This window comes from Suricata suricatta, chromosome 11 (assembly GCF_006229205.1).
Source record: "Suricata suricatta isolate VVHF042 chromosome 11, meerkat_22Aug2017_6uvM2_HiC, whole genome shotgun sequence".
In the NCBI taxonomy this organism is placed as follows: Eukaryota; Metazoa; Chordata; class Mammalia; order Carnivora; family Herpestidae; genus Suricata; species Suricata suricatta.
Genome location: NC_043710.1, coordinates 47698936 through 47723329, shown reverse-complemented (window position 1 = coordinate 47723329; position 24394 = coordinate 47698936). Strand labels below are relative to the sequence as shown.

The 24394-nt window shown below is 38.4% G+C and overlaps 1 protein-coding gene across 3 annotated transcripts in view; it reads right to left on the bottom strand.

Annotated features, from left to right (window-relative positions):
* Window positions 1–24394, bottom strand: part of DENND5A (DENN domain containing 5A) — a 108986-nt gene that overhangs the window by 75917 nt on the left and 8675 nt on the right. The gene's annotated exons all lie outside the window — the stretch shown is intronic.

Sequence of the window (24394 nt, the reverse complement as noted above, 5' to 3'; positions counted from 1 at the left end):
TGAATCTGTCCCTGGGGAAGTACAATTCAGATAAATCATAACAGATTTTTTTTTTAAGACGGCATGCCTTAAAAGGACTTCTAATAGGTTCTTTGTTTACTTGTTCTGCTTTGACCAAGCCAGAAACAAATTGACATTTGTATTGCTGCTAGCCTGTCGGTACTAGGTTGACTTGAATAACACTAAATGAGGGATGCTTACAAATGAGAGGCTTCAAAGGAGCCCCCTAAACTCTCTGAAATTATTTATAAAATTTTATATGAAAATATGTGCATTTTCTGAAGAGAAAACACAATTTTCATCAGATTCTCAAAGGGTTCCATAACCCGAAAAAGTAAGAAACTGCAGCTCCAAGTGTTTCTATTTTGGGCAGGAAACATGTGACCACTTACAGATTAACCTAAATGGGTAGGTTTACATACAGTCTAAAATAAAATATATTCACTACTAAATAAATGCTTTCTGGGTTGATGCTGACCGAAAATGGGACATTATTTTCTCCTTTTTTTATAATTTTTTTACCATTTTATTTTTGAGAGACAGACAGAGCATGAATGTGGGAGGGGCAGAGAGAGAGAGAGAGGGAGACACAGAATCTGAAGCAGGCTCCAGGCTCTGAGCCGTCAGCACACAGATCGACACAAGGCTTGAACTCGCGGAGCTCAAACTCACCAACAGTGAGATCAGGACCTGAGCTGAAGTTGGACGCTCAACCAACTGAGCCACTCAGGCACCTCTATTTTCTCCTTTTTTATCATAAGAAGCCTATGGATGCAAATTTCTCTCTCTTTAAAAACACACATATATGTGAACAAGTTAAAAACAATATCCTCAAAACTTCTGTCTGAAGTCATCTGAAAGATCATCAGAAAATGTCCACCAAATTTCAATCTGTGGGGAACAGCAAGAGCAGATATGAAAAGGCATGTCCCAAACAACAACATGAGAAAGACTCAATACAGTCAAATCTCCATGTGGTTTATGTTAAATTACACAAAACTTCTCCAGAACACAGTGTTAGCTTAAATTCAAGTAAAATAAAAGTAACCATCATTTTTTAGTAAAGTCTCTATAGGACACATTAGTTATACCTACATCTTGGATTAGATATACCAAATTAAAGGAGTATTTCAATTTCTAAACCTATCGGGATCAGAATTGACATACACTTAAGTTCTCCATAAAATTTGAAGTTTGAAAGTAAAAAGAGAAAAAAGAACAAGAGCTAAGGGCATTTTTATATCTTGTCCCTTAGAAGAGATGGGAAGGATAATACAAATATCTGTGAAACTACAACTGAAAAAGCTGACTTCGTCAACAGAATAATTAATATCCAGCATAATCGAGGTTCTGCTTCCAGTCATAGAAGAGTAGCTCCTATGAGACCAAATCTCTTGCAGATAACTATGAACACTAGACAGAATATAAAAAACAACTACCTGAAGATACTAGGGAAGAAAGGGCAGGCAGATTATGATGGAAAGAGAGGGTCAAAACTTAGAAGGTAATGACACCAAGTGTCCCTTATGGCTGGGCAGGTCCCAGTGTATACCATGAAAGATGTCTAAAATTCAGATAAAACTCACAGTCTTTACTAGCTTCACAAACCAGAGGACAGACTTCAAGGCAACCAACACAGAGAAGTGAGGGAGGGAAATTAAAAAAAAAAACAGAAGGAGGTGCCTCAAACTCTAAATCTCTGGCTAATCTTTAAACTATGCACGCATGTAACAGACCTCAAGCAACCAAGTTAGGGCTAAAAGAACTGAACTGAGATTTAAACTGCCATTCACTGCAGGGGAACAAAACAAACAAAATTCAGTGTTCTTTGGAGGAAGGTAATAGAATCCAGACTGTCTACAACAGGTCATACTCAACATCAAGGACACAACCCAATGAAATTGTTCAACATATAAAGAAATAGAAAAAAAAAAAAAAAAGAAGAAAACATGACCTATTCTCAAGAGAAGAGTCAATAAACTGGAGCTGATCCTGACGGACCAAATATTGGCATTAACAGACAAGGATTTGAATGATCATAATGAATGAAAAAACAGTAGATCTCAACAGCAAAAAACAGACTATAATTCAGAAGATGGGCTTAACAGTCTGGTGATTGGAGATGCAGAAGAGTTAGTGAACTTAAAAAGAGAGCAACAAAAAGTATCCAATTTGAAGAACATAGAGAAAAAAAAGATTAAGGCAAAAACGGAGAGTTGGGGAGAGGACCCCAGAGAGCTGTGGGGCAGCCAGCTTAATATACATATAATTGGAGCCCTGAAAGAAAAGGAAAGCAAATGAGGTGTACAAAAAAAATTTTTAATTGAAGGAATAATAATTGAAAATTTCCCAAATTGGGTAAAAGACATAGATTTACATATTCAAGAAGCTCAGTGGAGTCTAAGCAGGATACACGCCAAGAAAATAAAAAGTGTACATCACAAACTTCTTTTTAAAAAAGGAAAAAAAGGGGCGCCTGGGTGGCTCAGTCGGTTGAGCGTCCGGCTTCGGCTCAGGTCATGATCGCACATTCGTGTGTTCGAGCCCCGCATCGGGCTCTGTGCTGACAGCTGGCTCAGAGCCTGGAGCCTGCTTCCAGTTCTGTGTCTCCCTCTCTCTCTGCCCCTCCCCGCTCATGCTCTGCCTCTCTCCGTCTCAAAAATAAATAAAACACTAAAAAAAAAAAAAAGAAGAAGAAAAATATTAAAGAGGAAATCTTGAAAGGAGACAGAGAAAAATGGTACATTAAGGAAAAGAAATGATTGAAATTACCATGGCTTTCTTACCAGAAACAACAGAGATTAGAAGAAATGGAACCCAACCATACACGTACTGAAACAAACAAACAAAAAAACCCTCCTGACCCAGAATTCTATCAGCAGGAAAAAATCCTCCAAAATGAAGGCAAAATAAAAACATTTTCAAGTAAAACAAAACTAAGAGAATCCACTACTAGCACACAGTGTACTGCTACAAGAAAAGCCCATCCCAATAAGTTATACACTATACGATATATAACATTTTTGAAATTACAACATTTTAGAAATGAAGAACATATTGGTGATTGCCAGAGGTCATAAGAGGGGAATGGGGGGTTTCTATAAAAGGGCAACCCCCAATAATCCTTGTGGTGATGGAATTATTCTGTATCTTGAGTGTAGTAATGTCAATATCCTGGTTGTGAGACCATCCAATAGCTTTGCAAGATGTTACCACTGGATAGAAGGTAGAGTCATCTCTGTATTATTTCTTATAACTGCATGTGAATCTAAAATTACCTCAAATAAAAAGTTTAGTACTTTTTAAAACTGCATTCTTTAATTTAAAAAAAATAACTTTAGAGATGCCTGGGAGGCTTAGTCAGTTAAGCATTCAACTTCAGCTCAGGTCATGATCTCACAGTTCGTGGATTCAGACCCCACATTGGGGTCTGTGCTGACAGCTCAGAGAGCCAAGAGCCTGCTTCAGATTCTGTCTCCCTCTCTCTGCCCCTCCCCTGCTTGCACTCTGTCTCTCTCTGTCTCTCAACAACAAATAAATGTTAAAACTTTTTCAAAAAAATTTTTTTAGGGGCACTTGGGTGGCTGAATGTTAAGCATCTGACTTCAGCTCAGGTCATGATCTCATGGTTCATGGGTTCAAGCCGCACATCAAGATCTGTGCTGACAGCTGGGAGTCTTGAGCCTGCCTATGATTCTATGTCTCCCTCTCTCTCTGCCCTCCCCTGCTTGCGTGCACACGCTCGCTCTCTCCAAAATAAATACTAAATTTTTAATTTAAAAAATTTTAATGATTTTAAGAACCTGTCAAGGTTTTAAAGTAGAGGCAATACAATTCAAGCATTCAAAGCTAAACCTTGGGCTGAACTCTTTAAAGACAGCTCAGCTATATCTTTTGCTCCAGGCCCAAAACAGAAGTGTCACATAGCACATCCACACCAATCTTATAAGGTCTACTTCACATTATCTACAGCAAGAGTAGTAGAATTTTTTTCCTCTGGGAATGGATACAACCAGGTGATTATGCCATCATTTGCATTCTGGCATTCTGGGATGTCCTAAAAATTGATCCTTTTTATAACATTGGTGACCAATTCGGGGCTAGTCATGCTATAAACAGTTTAATACCTGCACTAAATAATGTCACTGTATTTTCCTGTTAGAAACATTCCTAAAACAGACTGTGCATCAAAATAGTATTATTACTACCAATTCACACTTTGTTTCTAGTGCCTGTTGAGAAATCAACTTGTGTTTCACCCTTAATTCACTTGTTGCCATAGCACTTCAATTCTCCTTGTCTTCCAGATAATTTCCTGAACCCCTATATAAATCAGAAATGATTTCCTGCCATCTTTGACTGATGGGGCACAGTGCAGTAAGAGAAGTGAATGCAAATTTCTAACTTAACAAATGGTATTCCTTTTAGATGACCATTTCATTACTATCAGCACTTTTTAAATGGAGATAGCTTTAAAAACACAGTAAGGGGACACCTGGGTAGATAGGTCTATTAAGCATCTGACTCTTGATTTAGGCAGGTCATGATCTCACGATTTGGGAGTCAGAGCCCTGCGTTGAGCTCTGTGCTGAGCACTGAGCCTACTTGGGATTATCTCTCCCTTCTCTGTCTGCCCCCCACCCCCTCACCCCTCACCTGTATGCACTCTTTTTCTCTCTCTCAAAATAAATTAACCATTAAAAAAAAAAGCACAGTAGGACTAGATATGTTTTGGTAGCTACAGAAAACCACTTAACACTATACTCATCACTCTCCCTCATGTGTCTTCTCCATATGAAATTGAGGTAGATTTACAGCTCCTGCAGCAGAGAGAGGGTAACTGCTCCTTGAGGAGACAGGCAGTACCCTGGCCCACATCACCAGGTGACTTGTGCTCAAGAGTCAGACATTTACAAATACCCAGAATGCAGGGAGTGAGCTGTCCCCCACCATGAACACACCACAAGGCCTCTTCTAAGGCACTAACCCAGAAAAGCTGCTCACCAGGCTTTTCAATAAAAGCAACAAAAACCATCTGTTACCCCTTTGTGTTCCCCTTGAGGTACATTTGTTCACTTTCTTTCTCAACATATTTTCTTTGTCAAATAACTTTCGATTTAGATATAAAGCCATTACTTTTGTTGATGCATTGCCTTCTGCTTGACATCTTCCAGGCACCATACCTACTCCTGCCTCTAACATTTCTAACATAGCTGATTCTCATGTACCCAGTTTTTTTAAGTTTATTTCTTTATTTTGAGTGAAAAAGAGCAAGAAGGAGAGAGACAGTGTGAGCAGGGAAGAGGCAGAGAGAGAGGGAGAAAGAGAATCCTAAACATATTCCATGCTCAGCACAGAGTCCAACATGGGGCTTGATCTGTGAGATCATGATGATACCAAATCAAGAATCAGTTGCCCAACCAACTGAGCCACTCAGATACCCCTCATCATGTACCTAGTTTTAACAAGAGTCTGAGGTTTGAGAACCTATCCAGAGAGGAGTGCTCCAAACAAAAGGTAGGACAAAACTTTGGTAACCAGGTTTCAAGGGCAGACATTGCCTCCAAGACACATCTCTAACTTAGATAACTTGCTCTGTTTAGTATGGTAAGCAATAAAGTATCAAATTCATAATCTTTCAGAGCAGTCTAACCAACTCCCTCTTGTGAGCTGGATATACATATACTATACTGGATTACATATAGTACATACTACACTGAACTACTAAAATAGAGTAAGATCTCCCAGAGGCTATACATATACATAGGCACTTGGCTCTAAAAGTTAGTCCCTCAAGAAAAATGAGCTTAGGCAAACCCAGTGAACCAGTATCTCTAAGTAAGAAATGGCAGAGGTCAAGTAAGAGCAATTTTCATGCTCTCCTTAATACCAAATTTTAAAATAATCAGCCTAAATTAACTGTAAGCAACTAGCCTAGAAGGCAGGAAACAAAGATAAGATCCCACCTTGGCAACTCACTAGCTGTGCGATTTAAATAATTTAATGAGTGTTGTGGGTCTCACTTTCCTCACCTGAAAGATAAACAAGTAGAGGACTAGTTGTTGATCTGTAACGGTTTTTCAAGCTTGATCATTTCATGACTTAATGACCATTGGGCCTCAAGTCTGACCCAACATCGAAATTGTACCCTTTGAATTGTGAGAAGGCATGGTTTAGTTCTCCCTCAGCTGCCTCTCTCCCCAAAACCCCATGAAAACAACAGAAGAGTAGGGGTCAGGGTAGCACAGCCACAGAATGAAAATGAAGGTGACAGCAACAAGATTTCAGAAGCTGAAAAGGAGATGGATGAGTGGTTTCTGACAGCAGACTAGAGAAAGCTAAGATATAACACAACCTCCAAAAAGTTCAGGAACTTGTAGCATCAGGCTTTTACAGAAGTAGCCATAAAGATGGGACTAAAAACAGAAGGACTGGTTGAAAGTCCATTGAAGATGGCATCAGCTCATGAAGATATAAATTGTTGTAGAACTGTAAAATGGAACATTATTTAGCCATAAAAAGGAATGAAGTACTGTTAACATGTTACAACACAAATGAACCTTGAAAAAATTATGCTAAGTGAAAGAAATCAGACACAAAAGCCTACATATTGTATTACTCTATTTATATGAAATATCTAGAATAGCCATATCAGAGAAACAGAAAGTGGTTGCCAGGGGACTACGTGCTAATAGGTGTGCAGTTTCTGTTTGGGATGACAGAAATATTCTAGAACTAGATAGCAGTGATGGCTGCAAAACAGTGAATAAACTAAAAACCACTGAAGTGTACATTTTAAGATGGGTTATTCATGTTACAGGAATTGTATTTAAATAATAGAACCAGCCAGACTCCACGCTACCTTGATAACCCCATACACATCCACAGGGATAAATGAAAGAATGAGTGAGGTCTCAGCCAAAATGAGAGATGGTGGTCAAAGATGCAAACTTACAGTCATGAAATAAATAAGTCCTGGGGATGTAATGTACAGCATGGTCACTATAGTTAACAATACTCTATTGTATATTTGAAAGTTGCTAGGAGAGTAGACCTTAAAAGTTCTACACAAGAAAAGTTCATCACAAGAAAAGAAATGTAACAATGTGGTGACAGATGTTAACCAAACGTACTGTGATAATCATTTGCCATATATATACATATATCAAAAATCATTATGTTGCACACCTAAAACTAGTATAATATTATATGTCAATTGTGTATCAGTTTTAAAAAGTTTTTTTTAAAGAATGAGTATTTATACTTGAGATTATAGTCAAAGTATCAAGCATCAACAGCTGGGAAACCACAGGACAGCTAAGAGCAAGGGTATCATTCTATAAACAGAAAATAAGAAAAATCTTACATACTGAATGTTAAGATTCCCCAGTGCTCTTCTACTACTACTTGGCTCTCACAAAGTTGATGGCTAGAATTACTCCCTTGAGGCAGAGATTTAGAGGAACGTTTTATGTGAATCTGATGAGCCCAAGAAAAAAGACCAAGAGATACTCATACTACAGGGAAGAAATTATGCAGCCAGATCATTCTATAGTGAACCTCTTAGTAACCAATGCCCCACTATTATAAACATTGAGCTACCAATCAGCTCCTTGGTGTATTAATCTTAAGTGTCAATGGATAGCCAGAGAATCATGAGACATTTGGGAAAAGGCTCTAAGATTAAAGAAAGACACCTCTTGCCAATCAATCACTGCAACTTTGAAGAAATAAAAAAATTTCGCAGAAAAAAGAAAGCTTCAAAATTACTATCCGGGGCACCTGGGTGGCTCAGTCTGTTAATAGTCCAACTTCACCTCAGGTCATGATCTCATGGTTCATGGATTCATGCCCCATGTCAGGGTCTGTGCTGACAGCTAAGAACCAGCAGCCTGCTTTGGATTCTGTGTCTCCCTCTCTCTCTGCCGCTCCACTGCTCTCACACCCTGTCTCTCTCTCAAAAAATAAAATAAACATTAAAAAAATATATACTATTCTAAGGTCTAGAAGCAACAACACCCGAGTGACAAGCACAGCTAACACCTAGATGTTGGTTTCTAATACTATTCACCAATAAAAAGAACCAAGATTGCTTAAAGAAATGGTTGGTTCTTTAACTGGAGCAGGAAATACATGGGAGGAGCCTGGAGCATTTTGCAGTGCCAAAAAGTAAAGTACTCAAAAAAAACCCATGGTGATGGGGACACATCAAAGAGCCAACTGAAAGATTCCCAATGGCCAAAGCTAGAATAATTTGAACAAAATAAACACACTGAATTATAACCTAAAGTATAAAATAAATACCAGGAGTCCATATTAATATCAATAAATGATTAAATAAGTAAATAGGGGGAGAATAGACAAACTTCCTATACAGAAGAACACCAAACAGGGGCGCCTGGGTGGTTCAGTCAGTTGGGCATCCAACTTCAGCTCAGGTCATGATCTCAAGGTTTGTGGATTCGAGCCCCATGTCAGGCTCTGTGCTGACAGCTCAGAGCCTGGAGCATGCCTTGAATTCTGTGTCTCCCTCTTTCTGCCCCTCCCCTGCTGATGCTCTCTCACTTTCTCTCAAAAATAAACATTAAAAAAAATTTTTTTAAACAAAGAGTAAAGAAGACCAAACAATTCATGTAGATAGATACTCTGCTCTCAAGATGTGGAAAATAACCCCCTACCCCTTAAGTACGGATTGTTCGTAGGGGAAAAAAAAGAGTAACTTTATTTTGGAGAAACCTTACGAACACTACCAGATAGATGACCAAGGTTAAAATCAACAGTGATGTTGGGGGCACTTGGGTGGCTCAGTTAAGTGTTGGACTTCGGCTAAGGTGATGATATCCCCGTTGGTGAGTTTGAGCCCCATATCAGGCTCTACGCTGACAGCTTGGAGCCTGGAGCCTGCTTCAGATTCTGTGTTTCCCTCTCTATGCCTCCCCTGCTCATGCTCTGTCTCTCTCTCTCTCTCTCAAAAATAAACATTAAAAAATTTTAAACATCAACAGTGACATCATGTTGCTAGTAGCATGTATTCTTGATGTAATATGATAAGAATGGATGGCACTTTACCTCTGTAGCCTTCCCCTCAAGAAACTATAACCTCAATCTAATCATGAGGAAAACATCACACATATCCTGATTCACATTCTACAAGCCTGCTAACCAATGTTCTTCAAAATTGCCAAAGTCATCAAAAAGAAGGAAAGTCTAAGAAAGTATACTACTAAAGGAACATAAAGAGACATAACAACTCATTGCAATTGGTATCTTGAATGGAATCCTGGAAAAGAAAGAAAGAATATTAGGCAAAAAGCTAAGGAAATCTGAATAAAGTATGAAATCTGGCCAAGAAGTCCAACATCCAAATAGGACTATTCCATAAAGAGAAAAGAGAGAAAATAAATAATTCAACAAAACTTCCTAGAAATGAAGGGCATGAATTCCCAAAATTAAAGTGATCTCTAAAGATCTAACACAGTAAGTGAAAACACTCACACTTTAATAAGTAATAACAACAATGATGATGATGATGATGATATATCAATATTGGTTCATTATTTGTGACAAATGTACCATCTACTGTAAAATGTCACTACTATGGGATACTGGGTGTAGGAGAGTATGGGAACTCCCTGTACTATCTTCACAACTTTTCTGTAAAACTGAAACCATTCTAAAATTAAAATGTTACTGAAAAGGTTTTAAAAATTATATCTCAGGGGTGCCTGGTGGCTCAGGTCATGATCTTGTGGTCCGTGGGTTCGAGCCCCACGTCAGGCTCTGTGCTGACAGCTCAAGAGCCTGGAGCCTGCTTCAGATTCTGTGTCTCCCTCGCTCTCTGCTCCTTCCCCAGTCATGCTCTGTCTCTGTCTCTCAAAAATAAATAAAAGTTGAAAAAAATTTTTAATAAAATAAAAATAAAAATAAAAATTATATCCCATATAAATAAAATGTCCAGAATAAACAAATCCATAGAGACAGAGTATAGATTTGTAGTTGCCTGCAATGGGGGGATATGGAGTAACTTTATGGTTATATCTCAATAAAATTGTGTAAAATAAAAAGACAACAATAAGCTTGTGGAAATTAAAAAGGTGCTCTGCCAAAGCTAGGATCAACCAAGAAATATGTACATATGGGATGCAGGAAACTGGATCCATCACAAGACAGTAGCAAAGGATAACTCCAAGATAGGTAATGGAACATCCCGAGCTGTTCACTGTGCAACAGGCCTACCTAGCAAATATATCAAACAACCCAGGTTGATGGAGCTAGGGCAAGAATTCATAGCTTGTATCAGATTCTCAAAGAGATTTCTGAACCAAACATCCCATAAAGCACTGCTGTAAAGGTATCCATAACAAGTCCCACTCAAAGGACAAACTACAACACTCCTATTTTCTTTCCTTTTTTTTTTTTAATGTTTATTTTTTATACTGGGGGGGTTGGGGAGTTTTGGGAAAGAGGAGGGACAGAGGATCCAAAGCAGGCAGAGAGCCTGATGCAGGGCTCAGACTCATGAACCACAAGATCATGACCTGAGCCACGGTCAAATGCTTAACTGACTGAGCCATCCAGGCACCCCAAGACTCCTATTTAAAAAACAACAAAAAAAACAAAAATCTTTCAGATGTTGCAAATTTCAAAGAGAAGAAATGTAGAGAGTAATGAACAGATCAACACAGTTTTCCTGATTAGACATCATCAGGTAGGAATTTTTAAAAAGAAAGGAAGGGGCACCTGAGTGGCTCAGTCGGTTGAGCCTCCGACTTTGGCTCAGGTCAGATCTCACATTCGTGGGTTCGAGCCCCGCGTTGGGCTCTGTGCTGGCGGCTAGCTCAGAGCCTGGAGCCCCTTTCCTGCGTTGTGTCTCCTGCTCTCTCTGTCCCTCCCCCTCTCATGCTGTGTGTCTCTCTGTATCAAAAATAAATAAAACATTAAAAAAAAAAAAAAGAAAGGAAGATCTTGATTCTAGCAAAACCTAGACTATAGGCTGCCTGTCTCCTCAAGTTAAAACCATAATAACTGGCAATGATAACTGGGAATGTTGATACACTCAATCTACTGCTTGTAAGACACAGCTTTACTGATAAGTCCTTTTACCTTGCTAAAGAATGTAAAAGATGGTCCTGTGTAATTATTTAGAATTCTTTTATAAACAGAGGGTATCCCATGACCATTTTAAAGTAAACCTAAAACAACATACCTGTAGAAAGGGAATGAGTGAGCTACTGAAGGGAAGTATGAAAGCCTGGAATTCATCCTATTCAATACAATTAAGCATTATGCAAATCTTATCTTCCTAGGCTCCAATCTCTACACCTTCCATAAGGCACCTGCCAACTTCCCAGTCTTACCTCCTACACACTCCCTCTTTCCCTCTAGATATTATTCACACCAACTCACTTGTAGTTCCTAAAATTTAGCATGCTTTATCATGTCTTCACTCTTTTATAGATGCTATTCTCTGCCTAGAATGACCTTCAAACCCTTCTTTGCCTGATTAGCCAATCTGCATTTATTCAAGTGACTATCAAAATCTAAGGTATTCCAACAATGTTGCCAATTCTGCAGCTCCAAGTTCTGAAACTCTTCTGTGGGAGCTACTATCAGAGCCATTTACTGATCATAAAACAAGTCTCCTTTTAATGTAACAAGGCATTCAGTTCCCTCACTACCCTAACTCCTACAACTAGAATCTAGGTGTGGTCTAACTGACATCAGATAAAACAGGACTATCCATTCTCTCCTTTTTGAAAATATTAATACAAGCTAAAATTACAACTATTGCCATAAATCAAAGTTGCATCCAACTAAAAGCCTTACATTTAAGTGTTGCTATTAAGTCACATCTTTTTTTTTTAGAAAATCACCTTTCTATATTACAACTTTTGTATCACCTGCTTCATCGTATTTCCTTTTTTTTTTTTCATTTTTTTTAACGTTTTATTATTGAGAGCGAGAAAGACAGCGTGAGCAGGGGAGGGTCAGAGAGAGAGGGAGACAAAGAATCCATAGCAGGCTCCAGGTTCTGAGCTGTCAGCACAGAGCCCGAAGCAGGGCCTGAAGCCACGAACCGTGAGATCATGACCTGAGCCAATGCCGGACACTTAACCGACTGAGCCACCCAGGCGCCCCCCTGTGTATTTCCTAATCATTCCCCTCAAAACATCCCTGAATCCAGGTCATGAGCTCATGGATTCATGGGACTTGACCCCCTCATCAGGCTCTGTGCTGACAGCGTGGAGCCTGCCTGGGATTCTTTCTCTCCCTCTCTCTGCCCCTCCCCTGTGTGGGTGCTTTCTCTCTCTTTCTCTCTCTCAAAATAAAAATAAACATTTAAAAAAAATTTTAAAAACAATCCCTGAATCCAAAACTGGTGGTGAGTTATTCCCCGCTTCTACCAGTCTACTGGCTTAATGGAAAAAAATGTGGTTAATCTGACCTAACATGGTCCTAGGGGCCCCGTGTTGGCTCTTAATAATGAGTTTCCTGGGGCACCTTGGTGGCTCAGCTGGTTAACTGACCAACTCCTGATTTTGGCTCAGGTCATGATCTCATGGTTCACTGAGTTCAAACCCCACTGTCAGTGCAGAGCCTGCTTAGGATTCTCTCTCTCTCCCTCTCTCCCTCTGTATCTCTCTCCCCCCTCCCTCTCTCTCCCTCTCCCTCTCCCTCTCTTCCCCTCACTCTCCCTCTGCCTCTCCCTTTCTCTCTGTCCCTCCTCTCTCCTCTCTCTCCTGTTCCCTCTTAAAATAAGTAGAATAAACTTTAAAAAAAATAAGTTGCCTTTTCTAAATCCACATACTATATCCTTAATAAGCCATTCTAGATTTTGACTAGAAATGTCAAGCTCTTATCTTCTGAGTCTTGAAAATATGTCATTCTGTGGTAATTCCACATTCCTTAGATGCTACTGACAACAACTAAATTATCTCATCCCAAAACTCTGTCTGAACTCTGGGGTATAATTTGTTTGGGTCAAGAGATTTGAATTCATTCAGAGGATGTAAATGCTCCAATATAAATGCTTAATGATCTCAGGTTTTGGTCTCCTCTCACTAATTCAGTTCTATCCTTTCCAATCTATAGTTTACCACGACAACACAGGGAGGAGCTTCTGGGGCCATTTCATTTCAGTCTTGGGATTTTTTTTTTTCAAATGTGGTTATTTGAGATTTCACATTCAGAGTACTACCTAGTGTAAAATACCCTTCTTGAAGAAATACTTAGCACAATGAACATTTCTTTTTGTTTGTTTCTTTTTAGGTTCTTCAAAACAAATCCATAAAACTGTTAGAGGAAGCAGAGATGCTAATTATAACAGTTCTTTTCACCACAGCAGCAAAAACTGAACTGGCCAATCTACTACAAAATAAGGCTAAAGAAGAATTCTAAAAATGAATACACCTCTGCTACCACAGAGAGAGAGAAAAAAATGTGTAGCCAAAAAATTTAAATTCTTCCTCAAGGCGAAAATATCTCTAAGCCATCATTATCAACCCACAGATATTTACTGAATGCACAAGACATTCAAAACAATTCACTCAAAACCTAGTATCTTACCCCATCCCATCAAATTCAAGCTACAAATAGAAGCACAGTGATATTTTCTCCATTTAGCTCCCATGGGATAGAGGATCTGTCTACCCCACGCTCACCCATTCTACTACATTACTACATTACTCCATGCTCCAAGAGTTTATTAATCTTGACTGAGCTCCTGCTATGCTAAAAATTTATCATTAAAACCAACGCCTCCTGGAATTCATGAAGACATGTGAATAAATGTATATCTCCTTCTCTGGGGCTTACAAATCTACAGAAGCCTCTCTCCCAGATGAAGCTAGGCAAGTAGTACAGTATATGCTGTGATATATACACACTATGGTTTGTAGAAGAAACGAGATTTTAAACACAGACAAATCTAGATTCAAATACTAGTTGCATACCTAATGAATTTTAAGTAACCTGCCCAAGCTCTTTCTTCAATAAATCTCAGCTTCCTCATCTTTAACCTAGAGATAATAATACCTTGATAGGCCCTAAAGGGACTAAGTGAGTTAACATATGTAAAGGGACATACTTATACAGAATACAAGAGCTATCCAACAAATATTAGCTCCTTTCCTCCCAAAAGGACAGCCATACATACAAGAATCACCTCTAAATCTTTAACCATGAAAATGGCACAGAAATGCCTTGGAAATTCCCAAATTCTTCCCAAGAAGGAAGCCTCCACTGCATAAAAGTGACAACATATATCATATATCTACCCAAAGCAGAGTTCAGAAAGGCAAACATGGCTGTATCAAGAACACTAACATATCCCTAAGTCCAAATTCCAACCCACAGTTTATAATACAGGACCACCTCCTCACTTCCCCTGAGCATACAAGATTTAAGAATCTGGGAGCCTCCTTTCAGGTTACCCTCAATAACAAAACTGAGTTCTCTTTACCCTTAAGACCTCTACCTCTTATAGTAAAATCCTTTTTTTTCTTTTTCTTTTTTTTTTTTTACAGTTTCCTAATCACTAAAATTTTACCAGCTGGTACTAAATCAAAGCACAAAGACAACCATTTGTTTTACTAAATGACGGACTATTAAAAGCACTGTATTGGTTATATCAAAGCCTTGTTGTACTACAGGCCCAGCTGTAAGAGCAATGGAAATGTTTCTCTTCCCTTCTGCAGAATATTTAAACGTGGGGCATATGTGCATGCGCGCATGAGCAGGGTAAGAGCTTTTCTCAGGCAGTACAGAGTAGTCACAGCATAGTGATTAAGAGGGTTAGCTCTGAGACTGCAAATCTAAATGTGAAAGACAAAACAATAAAGCTTTTAGTAGGAAACAGAACATCGTTGTGACTTTGCAACAGCAAAGATATCATAGATTATAAAATGCAATAAACATAAAGAGAAAACCGATAAATTGGGCAATATTATAACTAAAAATTTTTGTTCCTCAAAAGCCACCATTAAGAGAATGAAAATGAAACACAGAGATCAGGAGATATTTCCAGAGGCACCTGGGTGGCTCAGTGGGTTGAGTGTCAGACTCTTGATTTTGTCTCAGGTCTTATCCCAGGCATGGAATCAAGTCCAGCCTTGGTCTCTATACAAAGCATAGAGCCTGCTGGAGATTCTCTACACCCACCCACCCCAACCTCCTCCCCTGCCCTCGCTCTATCTCTTTAAAAAATAAAGTAGGGGTGCCTAGGTGGCTCAGTCAATTGAGTGTCCAACTTCGGCTCAGGTCATGATCTCACAGTTTGTGGGTTTGAGCCCCGTGTCGGGCTCTGTGCAGACAGCTCAGAACCTGGAGCCTGTTTCTGATTCTGTGTGTCCCTATCTCTCTGCCCCTCCCCTGCTCATGATCTATCTCTGTCTCTCAAAAATAAATAAATGTTAAAAAATAAATAAATATTAAATTAAAAAAAATAAATATTTTAAAAAGGAAATATTTTCAGTACATATGACTAACAAAAGATTCCTATCTAAAACACATAGGGGCCCCTGAGTGGCTCAATCAGTTGAGCATCTGACTTCGGCTGGGATCATGTTCTCACAGTTTGTGAGTTCAAGCCAGACACTGGGCTCTCTGTTGTCTGTGTGGAGACTGCTTCAGATCCTCTGTCTCCCTCTCCTCTGTCTCCCTCTCTCTCTGTCCCTCCCCTACTCATGCATGTGCTCTTTCTCAAAAATAAATGAACATTTAACAAATAACAAAATAAAACATATAAAGAACTGATCCAGTAGATCAATAAGAAAAAAGAAAAAAACACCTGAAAGAAAAATGCCCAAAGACTTGGATACTTCTAAAAACAAGGTATACAAATGTCTGATGGGGCACCTGGCTGTCTCAGTCAGTAGAACATGAGACTCTTGGTCTCAGGATCATGAGTTCAAGCCCCACAATGGGCATGAAGCCTACTTTAAAAAAACAAAAAACAAACGTCTGATAAACTTTTGAGAGGTACTCAGCTTCATTAGTCATTCAGAAAATGCAAATTTAAGTAAAACAATACTACTACACAACCACCAGAATGGCTAAAATAAAGAGGAAGGAAAATGCCAAGTATTGATGAGAACAGGGAGAAACCTACTGCACTACAGGAGAGATTGTAAAGTGGTACAACCACTGTGGAAAACAGTATGGCAGTACAGGTATTTACTAAAGCTGAACATTATGACCCAACAATTCTACTCCTAGGTAAACACGCAAAAGGACAAAGGGAATATTCACAAAAGAGCACTACAGTAATGTTCATAATGTAACACTACTGTAACACTCAAAATCTAGAAACTACTCAGTGTCACCAACAGTTGAACTGAGAGATAAAGTGTGGTACAGGTACACAATGTAAAACTATACACCAGTAAGAATTTAAAACTACTTATAACAATATGAATGAATCTCTCAAACATAATGTGCAAAAGAATTCAAACACAAAAGAGCACAGCTTTTGATTACATTTATATGAAGTGCAGGCAGGCAAAACTAATTGATACTGTTAGAAATCAGGTTACCTTTGGGTGGTGAAAGAGTAAATATTGACTGGCAAGGGAACAGGGAAGGATTTGGGGGTACTGGAAACAGAGGTATGATCTGTTTGTTATATGTGCACTTTACGCCATTATATATTGATTTCAATAAAGTATTTAATTCTTTAAAAAAGTAAACTCTAGATTATGACACAACTGAGTTGAATCCCCGTCTTTCCATCTATTAGCTGAATAATCTTAGGCAAGTTATTAACCATATGGTGCATTAGTGTCCTCACATATAACATGGGAATAATAACAGAAATTATTACATGTGGTTGCTAATAGGCCCAAATGAGATAATGTATGTAATTTTATTACCCTATCTCCACTTTGCATCCATGTCAAATTTATAGAAAGTTAAGTGATGCAAGGGTGCCTGGGTGGCTCAATCAGTTAAGTGTCCAACTTTTTCTTGATTTGAGCTCAGGTCATGATCTCATGAGTTCGTGGGATCTCACAGTTTACAGGATTGAGCCCACACTGGGCTCAGCGCTGACAGTACAGAACTCACCATCTCTCTCTGCCCCTCCCTCACTCTCCCTCAAAATAAATAAATAAACTTAAAAAAAAAAGGCAATAAGATACTCAAGATTTGTATAAAGTAATACAGTGTAAAATTATTTAGAAAAAGTATAAACCACCCAAATAATCATTAAATATCCTAAAATTTATAGAGTGTATTATGCTAAGCAAAATAAGTCAGTCAGAGTAAGACAAATATATGATTTCACTCATATGTGGAATTTAAAAAACAAAACTGATGAACATAGGGGAAGGGAAGCAAAAGTAAGATAAAAACAGGGAGATAAGCCAGGAGAGACTCTTTAAATACAGAGAACAAACTGAAAGTTGCTGGTGGGATGCTGGGTGAGAGGAAAGGCTAACTGGGCAACTGCATTAAGGAGGGCACTTGGAATGAGCACTAGGTGTTATAGGAAAATGATGAATCTCTAAATTCTATTCCTGAAATCATTATTATACTATGTTAACTAGCTTGGATTTAAGTTTTAAAAAAATTCTGCAGTTCACCCATATGTTGGAATTAAATAACAATTAAAATCACACATATGAAGAATATTTAATGGCATGAGAATATTCAAGACATTTTTAATTGCCATGGGAAAATGATGGACATCAAAAGGCAGTATATACACAACTGCACTTCTCTTATGATCCCATTTTATAAATACATACAAGTATTTATGAAGTTTTGACTTATTTCCTGACAAAATATTCCTAATATACAGTTTCCACAAATGAATGAAAAAAAAGATAATCAACACAATGAAAACATGAACAAAAGACCTGAACAGGTAGGTAACTCATAGGATATATAAATGTACATAAAATATAGGAAAAGATGCTCAGCCTCACAAATAATTAAATTCAGATTAAAACAAGACATTTTCCTCCTAGCAGAATCGAAACATTTTAGAAAAACCAAAACATTTTATTACAGATATAGAGAAACTGGAATCTTAAAAAGTGATGGTGAGAGTTTAAACTTTTTTTTAATACTTATTTTTATTTATTTTGAGCAAGAGAGATTGCAAGAAGGGAAAGGGCAGAGAGAGGAGAGAATCCCAAGCAGGCTCCACCCACTGTAAGCACAGAGCCTGATGTGGGGCAGGATCCCACTAACCATGAGATCATGACCTGAGCAGAAATCAAGTGTCAGGTGCCTAACTGACTGAGCCACCCAGACGCTCCTGATATAGTATATTCTTTTAAGATGTTATTTATAAATACATTACATGTTATAATTTGAAATAAATCCCTTTTTACTTCAGTTTGTCTGAATGAGTTTCTGCTCTTCATAATTAATGAACTCTTCACTGGGATCAATAAAATTTCAGGAGAATACTTCATGATATTGAGAAATACTCATGACAACATTAAGTGAAAAAAAACCAAAACACAAAATTTTACATTTCACTTTATCACAATATGTAAAAGTATATTCACATACACCCACACACAGTAAAAACTGGAAAGAATTGATCTGGGTGATGGTTATACACATGCATACATATATAAAAATACATCAAGCTATATACTTAGGATCTGTGTTTAAGTTATACTGCAATAAAAATGTTTAAAAACTAGGAGAAACTACATAAAGACATCAAAATACTAACAGCTTAAATCTGGATACAAAAATTATGAGTCATTTATTTCTGTGTGTTTCTAAAATTTCTAAATTCCTTTGGAAATATGTATTTTTTACCTCAAAGTTTTATTTTTAGAGAGAGAAAAATACCATGATCTTCAAACATGGTTTTTCCAACCCTCAGATTCTATAATTTATGTACAGGTCCGCAAGTGTTTTTGTACATATTAAATGAACACTGAATCAATGAATTATTCAGAGAGATTATGTTTTTGTTCAGGGTCATACCCAGAGCTAAGCCCTTTGTAGTAAACTTTGCAAGATATAAACAACAAACCTAGAGAACAGAACTCTCACTCTCCTAAGCCCCAAGGACACACAACAATCTGCTTTTCTCTTAAGGAACTAACCTTTTCTGCAGTTAAGTGGTTTACATTCCTGACTCCTCAGAAGACTAATTGCTCAAGTACGGCAACTGTATCTCACACAGCTATACAAAACAAGTGTCCCATCACTAAGCTGGTCTCTCAGTAGAGAAAGGTTTGTGGTAGCAGACTTTGGAGACAGGGAAAACATGCTTCCAATTCTTGTTATATGACCTTTCACATATTATTTAAATTCTCTGCATGTTAGATTCCTAACCTCTAAAATGGGGATAATGCCCTCTTATACCTGGCATTGAAGTGTATTCAGTAAACAATAAATACTCATTAATTTAATTATCATCTATTATAACAAGAATGAAATGCTAATCTAACCTCACTTTCTTCCTGTGTTCCCTATGACCTACAGTGTCTTTGTCAGTGGGATGGTGGGCTAAGACTAGCACAAACTTAGAACAAAGCTTATGGTCCTTATGGAAACTGATTCAATGACCTTGGCCTCATTAAATGCACCACACTCATAACCAACTGAGGTAAGTGGAACAGCACTGGATCAGCAGACCAACAATCCTTCACAAAACACTAAACAGCTTCCTAAAAGATAAAACCACAAGTGCTTAAATACTACTTTCCACCCAACAGAAATGCTGGGGAAAGAATGTGTTTCATATGGATGCTGTGAAAAAATTGGGCTAGAAGGGGCGCCAGGGTGGCTGTCAATTAAGTGTCCAATTTCAGCTCAAGTCATGATCTTACAATTCTTGGGTTCAAGCACCAAATCGGGCTTGAGCCCCACATCAGGCTCTGCAAGGACAGTTCAGAACCTGCTTGGGATTTTCTCTCTCTCTGCCACTCTCCACTTGTGCTTTTTTCCTCTTAAATAAATAAACTTTTTTTTAAAATGGCCTAGGAGAAGAATATTAAACAACTATTTAGCAACGAAAAGGATTAAACATTATTTGGCATACAGAACTTCAGAGTTAGCAAAATGAATGGATGTCAGTTTAGCCGTTGATACTTCTAGATACTTGCTTTGGTTTTTCCCAACAAGAAACTGTGATCCGGAGTCAAAATGAACTGGCTAAACAAATTAAAACCAGAATCATTAAAAAAAAAAAAAAAGAAAAGAAAAAGAAAAAGCAGGTTCATCTCAACTATTATAAAATTTAACTTAAAAAAAACTTTTTTTAATGTATGTTTATTTTTTAAGAGAGAGACAGAGTGCAAGCATAAGAGGGCAGAGAGAAAGGAAGACACAGAATCCAAAGCAATCTCCAGGGGGGCCTGGGTGGCTCAGTCGGTTAAGGGTCCAGCTTCAGCTCAGGTCATGCTCTCACAGTTCATGGGTTCGAGCCCTGAGTGGGACTCTGTGCTGACAGCTAGCTCAGAGCCTGGAGCCTGTTTCAGATTCTGTGTCTCCCTCTATCTTTGACCCTCCCCTGCTAGCACTATTTCTCTCTGCCTCTCAAAAATAAAAAAGAAAAGAAAAGAAAAAAAGAGAACAAAGCAAGCTCCAGGCTCTTAGCTGTCAGCACAGAGCCTGATATGGGGCTCAAACTGCAAACCAGGAAATCATGACCTAAGCCGAAGTCAGGCACTTAGCCAACTGAGCCAGCCAAAGGCTCCTAAAATTTAGCTTTATAAATTAAAACTTATAAAACAATCAGAATGCAGTACAAAATGCCTCTTCCACCACCATCTTTCCACTACATCTGACTTTGGCCCTTGACCTTTTGAGGATGGGAAAACAACCAATACTATTTCTCTCTTCTACAGACCTCCACATTTTTTCATTTACTCAGTACTTAGAAAAGTTGTGGAAGCTTGGTTTGAATTCTAAAAGTTTGGTCCTATGCTTTCTATCAGAAAAAAAGAGGAGTGGCAGCACAAGATGGTTCAGTCAGTGAAGCATCTGACTTCGGCTCAAGTCATGATCTCATGGTTTGTGGGTTCCAGCCCAGCATCAGATTCTGTGCTGACAACTCAGAGCCTGGAGTCTGCCTCCAATTGTGTCTCCCTCTCTCTCTCTCTGCCCCTTCCCTGCTCATGAACTCTCTCTCTCTCTCAAAAATCAATGAACATTAAAAAAATTTTTTGAATAGGCAGCCTCTATCATTTCATAATTAACAGAACAAATCTTTATCAAGCAACTACTACATAAAAGCACTGTCTTCTTGCAAAGCTAAGAAATCTGTCTGACTCTGAGACAACAGGAATTTGTAACATAGCTCTGTAATATTTTGTTTTATTTGGATTTTTCTTTTTTAGTTTTTATTTATTTATTTGTTTGTTTGTTTATTTTCAAAGATAGAGCACAAGCAGGGGAAGGGCAAAGAGAGAGGAAGAATCCCAAGCAGGACCCACACCATCAGCACAGAGCCTGACACAGGGCTTTGAATTTACGACCTGTGAGATCATGACCTGAGCCAAAATCAAAAGTCTGACACTTAACCAACTGAGCCACCCAGGAGCCCCAATATTAACATAGCTCTGTAATGTTTTAATTTTTATAATTACCTATGGTCTTTATAATCAGCAAAAAAAAAAAAAAAAAAAGAAGAAGAAGAAGAAGAAGACATTTTTAATGGATGTTGTCAAATAAAGACTCTGGGATAAACAAGAAGAGACACCTAACTCACCTAAAATAAAATCTCCAGTTTTCTTCAACAATCTAACAATAATATCTATCTTCACAACTAAACTAAAACAGTGTTGGAGGGCCATTATTCCAAAAGTACAAAAGCAGTAAAAGAAAAGGGCATCAGAGATAACAGAGAAAAGAACCAAATCCTTTGACATTCCTGGAAAGTAATTCTAAGATATAACAAGAATGCATGTAACTTGTTATAAATTGGCTTTAACCACTTATGTTAATGATTATTATTTCTAAATCATCTCCTCCTCTCTTGCTGCCTTTAAAATTTTTTTAAGTTTTTTTGTTGTATCCCATCATACTCTTTCATTATACAGAATATGATAAACTTAGGCACCTGGGTGGTTCAGTTGATTAAGCGTCCAACTCTTGGTTTCAGCTCAAGTCATGATCTCACAATTCATGGGTTCAAGGCCCACACTGGGTGATGCACTGGCAGCTCAGAGCCTGGAGCCTGCTTGGGATTCTGTGTGTGTGTGTGTGTGTGTGTGTGTGTGTGTGTGTGTGTCTCTCTCTCTGCCCCTCCCCCACACATGCTGTGTCTGTTTCTCTCAAAATAAACTTTAAAAAGGGGGTAGGCATTTGGGTGGCTCAGTCAGTTAAGCGTCACACTTTGAGTCAGGTCATGATCTCACGGTTCATGGGTTCAAGCCTAGCATCAGGCTCTGTGCTGACAGCTCAGAGCCTGGAGCCTGCTTTGGATTCTGTCTCCTTCTCTCTGCCCCTCCCATGTTCGCACTCTGTCTCTGTCAAAAATAAAATAAACATTATAAATGAATGAATGAATGAATGAATGAATGAATGAATATGGTAAACCAAAAGTCACAGCCAGCACCCAAACTACAACCACAAAATGTACAAACTGCAGCCTACATACACTGAGGGATTTCTGTGGTTAACAAATGCAAATTTTTTTTCGTTTCAAAGAAAAGAAACCTCAGACCAAAAAAAAGCATTAAACATCCTGAAATAGCCACACAAAAAAGGGAGCTTCTTAGAAACAAAGCCCTAGTAACTACTTGATCTACAAAAAACATTTTCAAAACTGATAAGAGTGAAGTAGACTTGAAACAATACATATAAGGGCACCTGGGTGGCTCAGTCGGTTAAGCATCCAACTTCGGCTCAGGTGACGATCTCATGGTTTGTGAGTTCAAGCCCCGCATCGGGCTCTGGGCTGACAGCTCAGAGCCCAGAGCCTGCTTGGGATTCTGTATCTCCCTCGCTCTGCCCCTTCCCCACTTGCACTCTGTCTCTCTCTCTCTCTCTCTCAAAAATAAACATTAAAAAAATGTTTAAAAATACATATAAAATAACAACCAGCCTTAACTAAATTCAGAAAATGAGTGACCTGATTCCTCTCCTGACAGTTCCTCTACTGCAAGGTGGGTTGGGGACTGAATTAAAGAGGCCACACCACATACCCTCTTGCTATTCAGTGATTAAGCCATTTCTTCAGTTTTCCCAAATCTATGACTCAAAACAATAATCTTATCAATGATGTGACAGGAGACAGAAGACCTGGATTCCAATAGTTCTTTCCAACTTGCTAGGAGACAATGGACCAAAATATGTTTTACAAGTGGTGCTGAAAAAACTAAAAAACTGTCTAAAAGTACACTGCAAAACTATAAAGTTACTTACAAATATTAATCATTACCATATGCCACAAGTGGTGGTTATACATTATACTATCTCTGATTTCTAGCTCTGACTTTTTTTTTTTCGTTTCATCGGTTTTATTGGTCATATCCAGGATTCAATATATAAATCTTTCAAAATAACTAGATGTTATAAGAATAGTTTACAATTCAGCTCTGATTGCACAAATACTTGACACAGGAAATTATTTTTACAAATACATACATTTTCTTATAAGAATAGTTTAATAACGAAAATAAGTCTCTTTGCGTCTTACAGCAAATGCTATGCAGGTTTCCCCCATTCAGCCATCATTTCAGGAGTTCAATCACAGCAAGTCTACCACGTCCAAGAGAGCAAATTACAATCTGCTGCTGCTTCTCATTTTCAACCATTACTGAGATTCGCATTCTTAATCAAGAGTTTCTAGGCTTCTTATTTTACTCTTTCCTGATCTGAAAGAATTCATATTTAAGCTAGGAGAGGTCATTTAAACACCATGCCTTCTAAATACAGCCTGCAGCAATATGGGTGCTGGGTGATCTCACTCCTCACTTAGGCAGGGCCAGCTAGTGGCTTAGCCCACTGCGCCAAGCAGGAGGGATAAAGTCCTTGCATTCCTAATATAGTTTCTAAGTTGCAAAAACAATCCCTAAGAATAAGGGTTAAATACAAATATTCCGAAGGCTAAAACATTTGCTAATGAATAGGATATACAATATTTTAAATTCAAAGTCTCCCCAAAGATGAAGAAGACATAAGAGAAAGGATGTGGCAGTAGTTTTATAAAATACTGAAAAAAACTAAAAAATGCTAATCGCTTAGGTCAGTTGTGTATCATTCCCAAAGTGCCAGAAAACAGAGAATCTCGGACTCCATGGCTAGCTGAACTCGGTACCTGGCGTCCTTCTTATGCCTTGAAATAGCCTAATGCTCGCTTGCCCGGGGTGATGACGTAGGAGAGGTCATCATTGAGGCCAGGGGAAATGTGCAGAACACTGACCACCTTTACCTGAAGAGACAGGATCCACCAGGGGAAACATCTGGAATTTATGCC